General features: G+C 57.3%; 1 protein-coding gene across 1 annotated transcript in view; it reads right to left on the bottom strand.

The window, feature by feature from the left end:
* Positions 1 to 13,505, bottom strand: part of LOC140681003 (uncharacterized) — a 278,479-nt gene that overhangs the window by 173,923 nt on the left and 91,051 nt on the right. The gene's annotated exons all lie outside the window — the stretch shown is intronic.

Genomic DNA, 13,505 nt, shown 5'->3' with positions numbered 1-13,505 from the left:
CATATTGTCCACAATAAATGTAATTTTTTAGCCATTTGTCATTTTGTCTCCACCTTTCCTGTTGCCACAGATTGTGTCAATGAGGGGCTGCACTCTCAGTGACTTTAAAGGAACTAAAGGATATCCCAGCAGAGTTTTCTGCAGAGATGCCCTTTTGTTGCCTTCTCTGGAGCTGCAGCAGCAATGTCTGTGTGCAGAGCTGGGGCAGATCAGTGCTGGCACAGCAGCTGTGCCCAGGAGCAGCAGCACTTGGTGCTGCCAGTGCTGCTCCCGTGGCCCTGCCCCGCTGCCCTGGTGGCCCTGGTGTTGCTGCAGGGCCTGAGTGCTCTCAGGGCCGGGCACATTCCTGGGGGTGGCAGTGCCGGGGCTGCAGCAGGGACAGGCCATGGGCACTGCTGGGGCAGCGCTGGCGCCTCAGGCCAGGGCCTGGGGGCTCCAGGCTCCTTGCCCAGGCTCTCTCAAGAACACGGCCAGGCCAATGCTCAGCACAGAAAACCCCCGTGAGCAGCCCCAGGCTGGCCGTGGGCAGGCTGGGGGCAAACAGCACGGCTGGTGCTCTGCAAGGGCCCTGGGGAGACGGGAAGGAGCAGCAGAGCAGGGGCTGATCCATCCCCAGTGCGCTGGACAGCCCAGGGCAGCGTCCCAGAGGGTCCTCATGGAGCTGCCAACAACATCCCCCCTCTGCAGCCCTGGCCTCTCCCCCCAGCTCACAGAGGTGCCGCATCCTTGCAGGCACAGACACGGCAGCACTGGCTCAGCAGCCCCTGTTTGCACTGCACACAGCAGGCGGGAGCACCCCCATGCTGGTGCTGTGGGGACATGAACCTGAGGCAGCACAAATGCCATCAGCCCCTGGGGCCAGGAAGGGCTGGGGGACACCAGGGAAACCACTCAGCTTTGTCCTGGCCTCTGCAGTCAGCCAGAAAGTTTGTTCCCATCAGCTGCGAGTTTCCTGTCCCACTGCAGACGCTGCTGCTCAGAGCCAGGGCTGCCTGGCAGCCACCCCCAAACTGCCCTGAGCATTTCCTTGGCTTCATCTTTGCTTTCTTTACTCTTCCTGTTACAGATTTCTTTCCCTTGCCCACCCCTGTTCCCTCCCCTGCACACAGCCCATCCCTGTTTGCCCTTTCCTCTCTGGCCCCACTCCCCATTGCAGTTCCTGACTTGGCACCATGGGAACGTCCCTTGGGGAGCAGGATCATCCCACAAGTGCTGCAGGAATTGTCTGCAGGCTCCTGCAGTGCCTGGTGCTGCTCCCTTGCCAGAGGCACCCCAGGCCCGGGGGGCACATCTGGGCTGCTGTGTCTGGCTGTGGGGCTCCCTGTTCTGGGCAGTGAGGAGGAGCTGCAGAGGCTCTGCAGGACTGACAGGATGGGCTTTGGGGCTGTGAGGAGAAGCTGAGGGACCTGGGTTGATGCATCTTCTGAAGAGGAGGTCCAGGGCTCATCCTGCAACTGCTCCAAGGGTGGATTCAGAGAATCACAGAATCAGCAAGGTTGGAAAAGACCCTGGAGATCATCAAGTCCAACCTGTGCCCTGACACCACCTTGTCTCCCCTGAGCCTCCTCTTCTCCAAGATAAACAACCCCAGCTTCCTCAGCCACTCCTCACAGGAATTGTTCTCCACACACCTCACCAGCCTTGCTGCCCTTCTCTGGACATGCTCCAGCCCCTCCATGTCCTTCCTAAATAGAGGGGCCCAGAACTGGACACAGCACTCGAGGTGCTGCCCAGTGCCCAGCACAGGGGAAGAATCACTGCCCTGCTCCTGCTGGCCACACCATTCCTGATCCAGGCCAGGAGCCATTGGCCTTCTTGGCCACCTGGGCACACGGCTGGCTCATGTCCAGCCTGCTGTCCATCGGTCCCTGCAGGTCCCTTTCTGCCTGGCTGCTGTCCAGCCCCTCTGTCCCCAGCCTGTAGCGCTGCAGGGGTTGTTGTGGCCAAAGTGCAGGACCCGGCACTTGGACTTGTTAAACCTCACCTTGTTGGGTTTGGGACCTCTGCAGAGCCCTCCTACCCTCCAGCAGATCAACCCTCCCAGCCAGCTTGGTGTCACCATGGTTCCATGAGGCCCCAGAGTGTCCCAATGGTCTCCATGATTCCATGAGGCCTCCCATTGTCACAATGTCCCTTTGGTTCCATGGGACCCCTTGGTGTCACAAAGTCCCTTGGATCCTTGGGCCCTGCAGTGTCACAGTGGCCCCTTGGTCCCCCAGGGCCCTTCAGTGTCACAGTGGATCCTTGGTTCCAGGAGGTGTCACAGTGCAGCAATGGTCTCCTCGGTTCCACGGTGTCACAATGGCCTCTTGGTCCCAAGGAGCACTCCGTTCCCAAAATTGCTTCCTTCATTCAACAAGTACTCGCATTGTCACAATGGCCTCTTGGTTATACAAGGTGCCCTCATGTCATAGTGGTCTTTGTTGTTCACGAAGCCCCAGAGAGTAACACTGACCTCCTGGTTCAGTGCAGTGTCACTTGGCCTTGTAAAACCTCACCTTGTTGGATCCAGCCTGTCCAGGTCTCCATGTAGAGCCCTCCTACCCTCCAGCAGATCCACACTCACACCCAGTTTGGTGTCATCTGCAAATTTGATGATGGTGGACTCAGTCCCCTCATCCAGATCATCAGTGTAGATATTGAAATCCACGCTGGCTGGCTCTGACCCTCGGCCATCCTGTGGGTGCCCTGTGGTGGCACTCAAGGTGATCTGTTCCATAACCTTGCCAGGCACCGTGCTCAGACTGACAGGCCTGGAGCTCCCCAGCTCCTCCTTCCAGCCCTTCTTGGGGATGGGCTCACACTGGCACCTCCAGTGCTCTGGGACCTCCCTGGTGAGCCAGGACTGATGGTAAATGATGGAGAGCAGCTTGGGGAGCTCATCCACCCGCTCCCTCATCCCCCTAGACTAGATTCCATCCCATGCACCTGTGAGAATCTGAGTGCTTCAGCTCATCACCAACTGCTTCCTCCTGGATCACAGGGGGCTGTTCTGCTCCCTGTCCCCATCTACTAGCTCAGAACACCTGTCCTGAGGACAACCTGTGTACTTGTTGAAAATTGAGTCAAACAAGGTGTAAAATCGTTTAGCCTTTTCCTTCTCTTTAGTAACTTTATCTTTAGTTCCCTGTGTAGGAGCTGAGCTTGTGACCCCTTTATCTTTAGTTATATTCTCCACTGCATCCAATAAAGAATAGAGATTCTCCTTCTCCCTGCCTTTGCTACAAAATTTTATGTAAAACTTTTTTTTTTTTACAGAAATCAACAGGTTAAGTTCTATTTGAGCTTTCACCTCTCTAATTGTCTTTCTGCATAGCCTAAGGGCATTGTAAAACACTTCCTGTGTTGCCACTCCTTTTTTCCTCTGAGTTCCCAGGAAAGCTGTATGGGCAGCCAGGACAGTAATTTTCATCACTAGCTCATCTTTTGCCACACTGGGACAGGCAGCTCCTTCCCCATTAAGACAGCTTTCTTGAAATATGTTCATCCTTCCTAAACCCCTTCTTTTTAAGGGCAGCTTTTGTTTAAAATATCAGTACCTGATTCAGTACTCCCCAAATCAGAATCCTAAAAAGGCCAAAGTCTGCCCTTCCTAATTCCAGTGTAGAAGATTTGTTGCTGCCCCCTGCAGAGCTTCCTGCCCTCCAGCTCAGCCACACTCCCACCAGCTTGGTGTCACCTGGGAACTGACCAAGGCTGCCCTCTATCCCCTTGTCCAGATCAGCAATAAAGAGATGTAAATGGCCGGGCCAAAGTCTCCAGTTCTGGGGATGCCCCTGGATGTGACTCCATTCCTCAGCTGCTCTGAGTGCCAGGGCTTGGATGGGGGAAATGGTGGGGTGGGGGCAGGGACAGAGTCCAATGGATTGTCAGCCATAAAGGGTCTTGATTTTCATATCTATTCCAACTGCATGAGGAGGCACTTGGATTCAGTGTCAACTGGAGATTTCACACATCAGTTTATTAGGAGTAAAAAAAACTAAACAGGACCTGAAGAAATCTTTTCTCACTGTCCTTTTAAATATAGTGTAATCAACCACAAGAGATTTGAAAACTTAAATGATTCCCAGGGCTTGGCTTATTAAGGTATTCTGAATTTTAATGAGCCCTGGGGCACTGAATTCCTGCTCTGAAGAGCTGAAGGCTGAAGAAGCCTCTGGAGCAGTAAAATTCAGCAGCAGCCTCCAAGTTGCTGAGGATGTCAGCAGCCCCCACTGAGGCCATCCCTGCCCAGAGACCCTGGGGGAATGGGCAGACAAGGAGAGCGTCCCTGGGGCTGGGGCAGCAGAACTCAGAGGCACCAGCGGCTCCAGCTGGGAAATGGAGTGTGGGATGGGGCTGTGAAAGCCCTGCCTGGGCTGTGCCAAGCAGGACACACAAGCCCTGACCCCCATCCCCTAAAAAACTCTCTCAATGGGACATTTAAAAGGAATTACAATTGGTTCTGTCCTCTGAGTTGGATGCACTGGAGAAATACCAACAAGAGATTCTCAGGAGCTCAAAACAATAAAACATCCTTTTGGGCAACATAGAAGATAAGAGAAACTTTGGGAAAAGGTTTAATAGGTCATTAAATCAACAAAAAACATTTCTCAAAGCATTAATCCTCGGATGTACGGAGTTTTGGAGGTGGAATCCCAGTTTTGGCCATGACAGGATGAATGATTTTTTCCTATAGGAAAGAGGAGTGCAAGTCCAAGTGTTCTGGAAGAACATGAGAGGTGGGCACCCTTAGGCCAAGCCAGCCAGACCTGTGTCTCCTGACACCTTTCATCTAGGGGCTATCCTTGGACACAGGGCATTTTGGAGGTGGAATCTCAATTTTGGCTGTGGGTTCCTGGATAGGAAGAATTGTTTACATTAGGAAGAAAAGAACAGAGCCACGGTGTTTCAGAGGCACATGAATGCCAGCCCTCAGGAAGCCAAGGCCAGCCAGACTTGTCAGTCCTGGCAGCTTCTGTCTGGGAGCTGTCCTTGGATATAGGGAATTCTGGAGGCAGATCCTCAGTTTTGGCCATGGGTGCCTGGTGGAGATGGATGGTTTTTTTTCTCAAAAGAAAGAAAAGCACATGGTCCCGGCATTTCAAAGGCAGATGAGAGGTGACCCTTGGGTGGTCAAGGCAGTCAGACCTGTCTCTCCTGGCAGATTTCATCTGGGAACAATCCTTTTACATAAGGAAATTTGGAGAAGAAATCCCAGTTTTGGCCCTGGTTCCCTGGAGGAGAAGGACAGTTCTCTCCCATGGGAAGGAAAGCCCAGAGCCCCAGTGCTTCAGGGGCAGATGAGAAGCAGCCCTCAACATGCCAGGGTCAGCCAGACCTGTCAGGTGGTCCCCAGGAGGCCCAGCCAGCCAGACCTGTTCCATGTTCCCTTGGTTCCATGGACCCCACAGTGTCACAATGGTCTCCTTGGCTCCATGAGGCCCTGGAGTGTCACAATGTTCCCCTTGCTTCTGCAGTGTCACAATGGCCCCGTGCTTCCATGAGCCCTTGCAATGTCACAATGGCTTCGTGGTTCCACAGAGCCCTGATGTGTCACAACGGCCCCTGGGCTCCGTGTGCCCTCGCTGTGTCACAACAGCTCCTCTGTGACACTGCGGCTGCACAAGGTCACCACGGACCCTTGGTTCCATGAGGTTCTGTAGTGCCACCATGGTGTCCTTGGACCCACATTGTCACAACTGACCCATGGTTCCATGAGGTTCTGCAGTGTCACTGTAGCAGTCAGAGGCCCTGCAAGGCCTCCCTGGCAGTCACTCACCTAAGATAAGAAATGCCTAAGTCACGGTGACTGGACCAAAGAAGCCCCTCTTCTGCATTCAGAGCCTTCTTACCTCTCTGTAAGGCTATTGGTGTATTCTCCTCAAACCTGGCAATTGGACAATTTCTGATACCCCAGTACCCCATATAAACACCCATTTCTGCCCAGTTTGGCAGAAGAACTGTCACTGCATCCCTTCAGAGGAGCTGGCAATAAAGGACATCGCTGTGGAACCGCATACAGCCTTTTCCTCTCTCTGTCCCTGTGTGTCTGCCAGAGGCACTTGTGAGCTCTGAGCGAAATCACTGAGAGCTGAACTCACAGAGCTGAAATCACTCCAGAGGTGCTCGCTAAGTTGCCTGTGGCTGGGAGCTGAGCCGAGGGACCCAGACAGGCTGAGCCTGACAGCACAGCGCTATCCGGACACCCACGGCAGCGGCAGCCCGGGGGTCAGATGGACCCCTGGGACCCCAGGCTGCATTAACCAGGAGTGACTGGGATCACAGAGGAACCATAAAGGAAGTTACTGCAATAATACTGGGACTATCTGGGAGTGACTGGAATCATACTGGGAGTGACTGGAATCATACTGGGTGACTTGGAGTGACTGGGACCTTACTGGGGGCAAATGGTTCCATAATGAGAGTGACTGGGTTCATACTGGGATCATACTGGGAAGGACTGGAACCATACTGGGAGTGCCTGGAACTATTATAGGGGTGAATGGGAACACCTGGGAACATGCTGGGATCATACTGGGATCACACTGGGAGTGACCAGGATGATACTGGGATCACACTGAATGTAACTGGAAGTGAGTGGGACCATACTGGGGGTGACTGGGAGCCACAGGGCCCATGCTGAGAATGGCCTGGGGGGAGCTGGGGGAACTGGCCCAGCTGGGGCTCAGGGTTGTTCTCCCCAGAGCTGCCCCAGGTCCTGCTGCCACACCTGGCATCACAGAGCTGAGGGACAGGGGACAGCTGAGGGACAGGGGACAGGGACAAGGACAGGGCATATCAGAGGGACAGGGCACAGCCAGGGAACACGGCCTGGCCAAGGGACACTGAGCCCCAGCACTTTGGGCTGTTGCCCTTGGGCTCCCAGCACAGGCCCAGGGGCAGAATCCCCTCCAGAAAGTGTTGTTTGCTTTCAGCTCTGCTCTGGAACATTCCCCAGGAGCCCCTGCAGTGGCTGCAGCCCAGCCGGGTGCCCGGGGCCACCAAAGCCGCTCCGGCAGTGCCCTCCTGCCCCGGGCAGGGCATGGAACACCCAAGGAAAGGCTCGTGCTGGGCTCAGGGCAGGGACAGGGCACTCCCCTGGTGCTGCCACGGGCACAGCAGAGCCGGCCTGGGCAAAGGATTGGGATCGATGTCCCATGGAATCCCAGCAGGGATTACTTCTCATTGCACTGCTCTCATTGGATTGGTCATCAATTCCAATCATTTCCCCATGGAATTCCCATGGCAGTGGGTTGGGGGGGGTCCATCCATGGAATTCTCAGCTGACTGGGATGAGACTGAGATCTGGCCATGGAAATTCCATGGCAATTCCTGCATTCCCAAATTCCCCATTTCTGAATCCCCCGTTCCCATAGGAATTGCCCTTCCCCTCCTACACCCACCTTTGTGCTCCAGAGCCTCCCAACCATATCTGATGTATTTTGGGGGCCTTTCCACACAGGTGTGTCCCAGGTAATGCTTCATCTGTTCCACCATGATCCCTCTGGATTCCCAGCACCTCTGGGATATCCAGACGGCACCGTTGGACACTGCAAAGCTCCCGGATCCCAGCAGGAAGGAGATGAAATCCCAGCCCTCGTAGCCGTACTGGTGGGATCCATGGACGCTCCGTTGGACAGGAGGTCACAGCTGGAAACCCCTTGCACTGTGTGGAGACCTGGGAACGAGGAGAGAACGGACCCATGGAGTCATGTCCCAGCCCCAGGGAGCCCCTTGGAGCTCCCTGGATTCCCATCCCAGCCCCACAGATCCCCCCTATCCCCAGAGATCCCATCCCAGCCCCTCAGAGTCCTCCATTCCCACAGATCCCAGCTCAGCCCCCGGCTCCCCCCACTGCCCCTGCTCTGGTTGTACCGGCCCCGTCTCCAGCTCACTGTCAGCCACGGCCGGTTCCTGTCCTTGAGCAGGGTCTGGCTGTCCCAAAATCCCAGCTCTGGCTGTCCCAATATCCCAGCTCTGGCTATCCCAATATCCAAGGTCTGGCTATCCCAATATCCCAGCTCTGGCTGTCCCAATATCCCAGCTCTGGCCATCCCAATATCCCAGCTCTGGCTATCCCAATATTCCAGCTCTGGCTATCCCAATATCCCAGCTCTGGCTATCCCAATATCCCAGCTCTGGCTATCCCAATATCCCAGCTCTGGCTATCCCAATGTCCCAGCTCTGGCTATCCCAATATCCCAGCTCAGCTCCCGCCCCCATCCCCGGTGTCTGTGCCTCCATCCGGCCCCGCTCGCTGCCGCAGCGCTCGCAGAGGGTCCTGTCCACGTCCCCCCCAAACAAGGACTGGGGGACCCCCGGGCCAGGCTCTGACAGCACCACTTCCAGGAACTGCAGGGAGTGGAGAACTGGGGGGACACGGAGATTTGGGGGAGCTGAGGTGGCTGAAAGTGAGAGTTTGGGGATCCAGGGGGGTCCACAGGCCAAGGAAAGGGGGGACATGAAGAGCAGGCAGAGCTGGGAAGGAGGTTCAGGGGCTGAGAGCCAAGGAAAGGGGGTGCAGGGACTGGGAGAGCTGGGATGGGGTGTCCATGGAATCCTGTGCCCAGGAAAGGGGGTGCCAGGGCTCCTGAGTGTGAGGAAAGGAGGGGCTGGGGGCTGGGAAAGGCAGGAATGGGGGCCCAGGGGTCCCAGGTCAGGGAAAAGGGTGGGGCTGGGGGTTGGGAGAGGTGTGGGATGGGAACAGGTTGTGTTGGTGCCGGATAAGGGGGTGCAGGGGGGTCTCAGTGCCGGGCAAAGGGGTAAAAGGGTGTCTTGGTTCTCAGGAATGGGGGCGCAGGGGGGTCTCAGGGTCACGGAAATGGGGGGGCAGGGATGGAGAGGTAGAAGGGAGTTCCAGGGGTCCTTGAGCCCAGGAAAGGGGAGTCCAGGGTTTCCCAAAAAGGGGTACCAGGGTGGGGACACCCGGGGTGTTCGGGAAGGGGAAGTTCAGAGGGTCTCTGGCTTTGCACAAAGGTGGGGTTGGGGGCTGGGAAAGGCAGCAATGGGGGTCCAAGGTGTTCCAAGGCGTTCCAGGATCAGGCACACGGAAAATCTAGAGGCTGGGAGCAGGGAAAAGGGGAGCAGAGGGCCCTGATGTCCGGAAATGGGGGATTCAGGGGGGTCCCTGTGCAGGATAAGGGGAGCAGGGGGGGTCCCGGTGCCAGCAATGGCGATTCAGGGTCCCGGTGCCGGGGTCCCACTTCCCCCTCGCCCGCCAGGAGCGCCCCCAGCCCCAGCGCTGGAGCCACCGCGCTGCTCCTCCTCACTCCCAGTATGATCCCAGTATGATCCCAGTAGGATCAGTCACCCAGGAGCTGCTCCCAGTATGATCCCAGTACAGCCCAGTCACTCCTGGCATCCCCCCACCCCTCTCTGCGTTCCGACCTGTCCCGGCTCCATCCCCGCCCCTCCCGCGGCTGCGGGGAGGAGGAGGAGGAGGGAGGAAGAGGCGGAGCGGCAGCGGGAGCAGCAGGAGGAGCGGGGAGGATGAACCGCGGGGCTCCGGCTCTGCCTCAACTCGCAGCACCCCGGGAGCGTCGCCCCCATCCCGCAGGTGCCCGGGCAGGGGGAGCTCGGCCCAAATATCCCGGGGCTCCCTGGGTTTGGGGTTTTTGGGGGGATGTTTGGAGCTGGCGGGGCTCCAAGGCCGAGCCGCAGCTGCCCTCGGGGGGACATCGGGGGTCCCCGGGAGGTGTTTCTGGGGGGTCCCGGTGCGGGTGGCGGCAGAGCCCCGGCGGGGCCGGGGGGATGCGGGTCCCCCCGCGGTGCGGGTTGGGCTTCCCGGCCGGGCCCTCCGAGCTCTGCCGGGGCCGCGTGGGGACCGCGCGGGAGCGGCGGGAGCGGCGGGGGGACCCCGGATTTGGGGAGCCCCGGGAGAGCCGCGGCTGCCCTGGGCGGGAGCGCAGAGAGAGGAGAGCCCCAGGAGCCCCAGCGGGGACCCCGAGAGGGGGGACCCCTGGCAGTGCCGGCACCCGGCAATGGGGGTGCTGGGGCTGGAGGGGCGGCATGGCCGGGAAAGGGGTTCGGGGGTACCGGGGCCGCCAGGGGCTGCTCCCAGCAGGTGCCCAGTTCCTACCCCTGTGTGCTTCCAGTTTCCTGGGCACTCCCAGGATGAGCCCAGTCAGTCCCAGTATCACCCTGGTCACTTCCCCTCACTCCCTGCAGGATCCCTGTTTCTCCCAGGATGAGCCCAGTCACTCTCAGTCATTCCCCATTATGACGCTATTTGCCCTCAGCAAGTCCCAGTTGCTCCCACTTTTCTCCAGTGTGTTCCCACTTCTCCCAGTTGCTCCTAGTATAGTCCCAGTCACTCCCAGTATGATCCCAATATGAGCCCAGTATGATCCCAGTCTCCCCCAGCAGGGACCAGTCACTCACACTTGCCCCCAGCATGGTCCCAGTTGCCCCCAGCACATTCCCAGTGGCTCTCAGTGTGGTCCCAGTCACCACCTGCATGTTCTTAGGTACTCCCAGTACATCCCAGTTGCCTGGAACATTCCCAGAGTCTTTGCCAGGCACTCCCAGTTACCTCAGCATGGTTCAGCTGCCCCCAGTTTTATCCCAGTCACTGCCAGTACATCCCAGTTGTCACCTGCATGACTCCTGTCATTCCCAGTTGCTCCCAGTTGCTCTCAGGGTGTGTGCATTTGGCTCCCAGCATGGGCCTGGCAGCTCCCAGTAACCCCAGTCAGGGTCCCTTGGCACCCACTGTAATCCCAGTATGATCCCAGTCACTCCCAGTATGATGCCAGTGCCCCCCAGTGTGATCCCAGCTGCTCCCTGTCAATGCCAACATGACCCCAGTAACCACCAGTATGATCCCTATGACTCCCAGTCTCTCCCAGTATATCCCAGTCACTCCCAGCATACTCCCAGTCCCTCCCACTTCCTCCCAGTTACTTTCAGCATGATTCCAATTGTTCACAGCCACTCCCAGTCAATCCCAGTATGATTCCTGTCACCCTCCATGGACCTGGCTCCTCCCAGTTTCACCCAGCATGGACCAGGCTGCTCCCACTGTGATCCCAGTATGATCCCAGTTGCTGCCAGAATGGTTGCAGTTGTTCCCAGTTCCTCCCAGTATGATCCCAGGTGTCCCTAGAATAGTCCCAGTCCCACTCAGCATGGTCCCACTCACTCTCAGCTGTCCCCAGCATGGTCCCAGCTGTTCCCAGTGTGCTTCCAGTCCCCCCAGTATGGTCACAGACACTCCCAGTGTATTCCAGTTGGCCCAGTAAGGTTCTGGTGACCTCAGAATGATCCCAGTCTTTCCCAGTTACTCCCAGTGCCTCCAGCATGATCCCAGTTTCTGGCAGTTGCCCAAAGTGTGGTCCCAGTCGCTCCCAGTATGAACCCAGTTTCCCCATTTGTGGTCTCAGTCCCCTCAGCACAGTTCCAGTACCTTCCAGTTGGTCCCAGTTGCTTCCAATGTGTCCAGATTTTCCTCCCAACATGGGCCCAGTAGCTCCCAGTGACCCCCAGCCAGGATCCATTCACACCTGCTGGAATCCCAGTGGCTCCCAGGATGATCCCAGCTGCACCCAGTCCCCCCCAGTATGGTTCCAGTCACTCCCAGTATGATTCCAGCCCTGCCCAGAATGACTCCCTGTCACTCCCAGGGTGGGCCCAGTTGCTCCCAGTCACCTCCAGCATGGTTCCAGTCACAGCCAGCACACTTCCAGTCATTCCCAGTATGATGCCAGCCAGTTCCAGTAGGATCCCAGTAGGAATCCAGCATGGGCACAGCTGCTCCCATTAGCATCCACTGTGGTTCCAGTTGTTCCCATTTACCCCCACTGTGGTTTCAGTCTCTCCCAGTGTATCCCAGTTGCTCCCACCATGTTCCCAGTCACTCCAGTTGTCCTCAATTGCTTCCAGCCTGATCCCAGTTGCTCCAAGTAAGATCCAGTAGGATCCCAGTTGCCCCCAGCATGCTTTCAGTTGCTTCCTGTTCTCCCCAGTGTGATCCCAGTTGCCCCCAGTTGTCCCTTGTATCAACCCCATCACTCCCCATATGATCCCAGTTGCTCCCAGCATGGTCCCAGTCATGCCCAGTTGTCCCCGGTGTAGACCCACTCACTTCCACTCGCTCTCAGTTCTCCCCAGCATGGTCCCCGTTGTTCCCAGTGTGTTCCCAGTCACCCCAGTAAGGTTACAGACATCCCCAGTAAATCCCAGTTGCCTTCAGCATCTCTGTGGTCATTCCCAGACACTCCCAGTGATCCCAGTAAGGTGCTTGTTATCCCAGTATGATCTCAGTCATGCCCAGTATGTCCCAGTTGTCTCCAGCCTGCATCCAGTCATTCCCAATTCCTCCAGTTTGCTTGCAGCATGATCCCAGTTTTTCTCAGTTGCTCCCAGTAGCCCAAAGTGGGATCCCAGTTGCTTCCTTTCATCACCAGTATGAGCCCAGTAACCTCCAGTATGATCCTTGTCACATGCCAGCACTCCCAGTATGGTCCCAGTATAACCCCAGTAACTTCCAATCACTCGCAGTATGGTCCCAGTTGCCTCCAGCTACATCAACCCAGTCAATCCCAGTATGATGCCATTTGCTCCCAGAGTGCTCCAAGTTGCTCCCAGTCACCCCCAGTACAGGGTTGCTGTGCATGGTGTGTTCCCAGTCACTCTCAGACACTCCCAGTATTAGTCCAGTCCCTCCCAGTATGATCCAGAGATGATGCCAGTGTGCTCCCAGTCAGTGCCAATATGAACCAGTTGTGCTCCACATGGTTCCAGTTGCCCCTTTCACCCTCACTGTCCCTCCCAGTCTCTCACAGTGTCCCCCCGTTCCTTCCAGCATATTCCCACTCACTCCCAGTTCCTTCCAGCGCGATCCCATTTGCTCATAACCGCTCCCAGTCAGCCTCAGTGTCGTGGCACTCACTGCCAGTATGATCCCAGTCACCTCCAGCATGATCCCAGTATAAGCCCAGTCGTTTCCAGTCATCCCCAGCAGGCACCCAGTGACACCCAGTTCCTCCCAGTTGCTCCTAGCATGATCCCAGTTGCTCACAGCTGCTCCCAGTCACTCCCAGTATATCCCATTTGCCCCCAGCATGGTCTCAGTTGCCCTCTGTAGGCTCCTACTCTGTGTCAGTATGATCCCAGTACGATCCCAGTCTCCCTCAGGGTGACTGCGGTCTGCCCCGGCATGGGCCCAGCTGCTCCCAGTATGATTCCAGTACAATCCCAGTACAAACCAGTCCTTCCCAGTGCTGCCACTCCTGGCATCCCCGAGCCCTCTCTGCGTTCCCCCTTCCTGATCTCCTGAGAGGAGCCCCAAGGGCCGGCAGTGCCCAGGCAGGGTCCCCAGGCAGCCCCAGTTTGGATGTGCAGCCCCCTGTTTCCCCAGTTTGCCTCTCCTTTGGCCCGGGCCGGGTTCCCCCCTGGAACAGCGGCTGGGAGCAGCCGAGAGCCCCGCGCTGCCCATCCCGACCTGTCCCGGCTCCATCCCCGCTCCTGCCACGGGCTGCCGGGGCTGCGGGAACGGGAACCGAGGGTGTCCCTGCTGCTGGGGG

The sequence above is a fragment of the Taeniopygia guttata genome, chromosome 30 (assembly GCF_048771995.1).
Source record: "Taeniopygia guttata chromosome 30, bTaeGut7.mat, whole genome shotgun sequence".
Classification (NCBI taxonomy): domain Eukaryota; kingdom Metazoa; phylum Chordata; class Aves; order Passeriformes; family Estrildidae; genus Taeniopygia; species Taeniopygia guttata.
Note: the sequence above shows the minus strand (reverse complement) of the source record. Positions and strands in the feature narration are given on the sequence as shown.